Source organism: Pinus tabuliformis, chromosome X, assembly GCF_031772625.1.
Source record: "Pinus tabuliformis cultivar Carrire ecotype Pingquan chromosome X, CPIR1, whole genome shotgun sequence".
Classification (NCBI taxonomy): Eukaryota; Viridiplantae; Streptophyta; class Pinopsida; order Pinales; family Pinaceae; genus Pinus; species Pinus tabuliformis.
This window is the reverse complement of record NC_142308.1, coordinates 537,772,973-537,775,796: the sequence shown is the minus strand read 5'-3', so window position 1 is coordinate 537,775,796 and position 2,824 is coordinate 537,772,973. Positions and strand designations below refer to the sequence as shown.

Genomic DNA, 2,824 nt, shown 5'->3' with positions numbered 1-2,824 from the left:
CTCCTTTTTCTAGAGAATTCACAGCTTTGGTATGATTGTGCAAATATATTCAATCTGATGGTGGCAATGGTGGTGAAAGGAGATGAAATCAGTGGAGGATGGAAGAAAATAGTGGTTGCATGCCTCCTCAACAAACTTCAAGCTTCAAATCCCTCTCCATAATTGATTCTGGCCTGCCCAAAGGCTTCTACAGGATGTTTCTGGTAAACATACAAAACTTCCTGTAGAAAGTCCTGTAGCTTCCTGTAGAAGGTTGAACCATGACCAGATTGTGTCCGAACCTTGAAAAAATGAGTGTTCATGGAGGGGATGGATGTGCTTAGGGTGGCTAGCACAGGTGTTTCCTCCCTAGCTAAAATCTCTGCCAATTTCTCCTTCTGCTGCCCTCTCCCCAAACTTCCTTGTATGCCAATCCCAAACAACGCAAAGCCTTTGAACTCATTTGATGAAACTTCCTCAAGAGTAATTCCCTTGATGCATCATCTAATTCAACAACTGATCCATCTGCAAGTTGTTGAAAAGCACTCCTTTCAAGCAAATTTTCCATGGCGCCCTTCACTAGCAGACGATTTTGTCCCATTGGTTCCATGACAATAACACCCATGGATTTTCGATCACAATCAAACTCCAATAAAGCTTGCCTCTTTTATCTTTGTATCCACCAATCACAATTGCCCAATTTCGCTGTGCCACTATTGAGAATGGCACTTGTATCACCTGCCATTGGGTCTGGAACTCCCATTTTTTTTACCAATACCTTCAAGGCTGCCTCAGTGGGAATACCAGTAGAACGGAACTGGTGACCTTGACAAGATATCCCTGCATCATTGCAAACTGCGGCAACTTCTGCCAGAGTTTCTAAATTTTCCCCCATATTATGTGCAGGCCAATCCAATATTTTTCCATCCTCAGGATTATATGTTGTTCCTTCAACAGTAAACTCTCTAAGTGAACCAGCACTGTGCCCTATGGCTATAAACTCACTGACAGACATCTGATTGGTTGTAAGAGTACCTATCTTATCAGAGCAAATCATTGTGGTGCAACCCAAAGTCTCCACGCTCGGTAACTTACGCACAATAGCATTCTTTTGTGCCATCTTACAAGTGCCAAGAGCCAAACATATAGTGATCACAGCAGGCAATCCCTCTGGTATAGCAGCAACTGCCAGAGCAACAACAATCTTAAAGTAGTATGTACATTTATCAAAGGAAAACCTGATATTTTTTGGCCACCCATCTATGACTTCCCATGAAAGAAAATATTTGTAGTTCATGATCCAGACAAGAATACAAATGGCACCAATCACTGTTGTCAGTCTTTCACCAAATTCATCTAACTTTCTTTTCAAAGGGGTATCATGACATTCCATTGAAGCTTCCTAAATTTGTGCCTGAATTTTACCTATTTATGTAAACATGCCAGTGCTCACAACAATGCATGTGCAGCAGCCATTGGTAACTGTAGTTCCTACAAACACCATGCATTCTTTTGACTGCAACTCACAGTCACACAAGGTGGCTGGATATGTTATTTTGACCACATGCATGATCTCTCTCGTCAGGGAGCTCTGCTCCATCCTAAAGGTGGATGTCTCGAGGGACACAATTCTCATGTCTGCAAGAACCTTGTCTCCCACATTCAGTTCCACTATATCTCCTGGAACAAGTTCTCTGGAGGGAAGATCTACAACATAATGTCCATCTCTCAAGACCTTTGCATGATCAGATTGCATTTCTTTGAGAGCTTCCAAAGCATTCTCAGAATTATTCTCTTGCCATACTCCAACAATGGCATTGAGGATGAGAATCAGGAGAATGACCAGGGGATCTACATAGGCTGTTATGCTCTCCTCAGAAGACACATTATCACGAAAGTAGGCGAGAAGAAATGAAATGCCAGCTGCCAGCAGAAGTATTTTAACAACTGTATCATCAAATTGCTCCACTGCCAGCTTCCACAAAGGTGTACCATTTTTATTTTCGAGCTCATTCCATCCATATATTTGACGACGTTTTTCCACTTCATGAGAATTTAAACCATTCTCTAAGCTCACATCATATTCTTCTAAGCATTCTTCAACAGTTTTAGACCAAGCAGGGAATATCTTGTCCTCCATGGACTATGAAATAGATGATCAGATTCTGAATTCAAACAGATTGCTCCACCATTAATAGATTTATAATGCGTATGAAAAACTCCAAAATCAATACTTTCAAGAACACTGGTAACCTTGGACACGATCTTTAACTACTTTTCTCATTTCAAGCTTGAATTTTGACAAAAATCTCAGGTTTTCCTTCTGCAGAGCTATTTTCTGTGTTTCTTGTAGACGACTTCCTGTAGAAACGCCTGTAGAGTGCCCCTGCACCTCTAAGTGAGCTCGATACGCTAGAGAATTGTGAACCAGGCCACAAAGCTCAATGGAGGACGACGGGTTAATCATTTTGTGGAATCAGAGGATGCATACTTCAGTTGAAAATGTTGCAAGTGCAACTTAACAGCAGTCTGTGAGTTTCAACTGAGCGTTTGTTAATTGATGTGTGATTTGTGGTGAAGGAGTGAGGTGGCCAGGTGTACATGGCCACATGCAGACGACAGTGCTATAATGAGCTGCATGTCCTCTTCTTGTTAATCAGTTGCACTGGAGTTAAAGCCTCTACCACTGTCTGTTTTTTTTTTTTTTAATTTTCACGTGAGTTGTCTAACACATACGTTGCATGATTCTTGGCCGATTGATAGAGAATTGGACAAGGAATTATCGGCTTAATCCTGCTATATTCGTGGCTCAATTCCACCATTCCGTTCATTCATGCAGTTTTTA

General features: G+C 41.4%; 1 pseudogene; it reads right to left on the bottom strand.

Moving 5' to 3' along the window:
• Positions 1-646: 646 nt before the first annotated feature.
• On the bottom strand, positions 647-2,119 carry LOC149141113 (calcium-transporting ATPase, endoplasmic reticulum-type pseudogene; annotated as a pseudogene).
• Between the last annotated feature and the right edge of the window lie 705 nt (positions 2,120-2,824).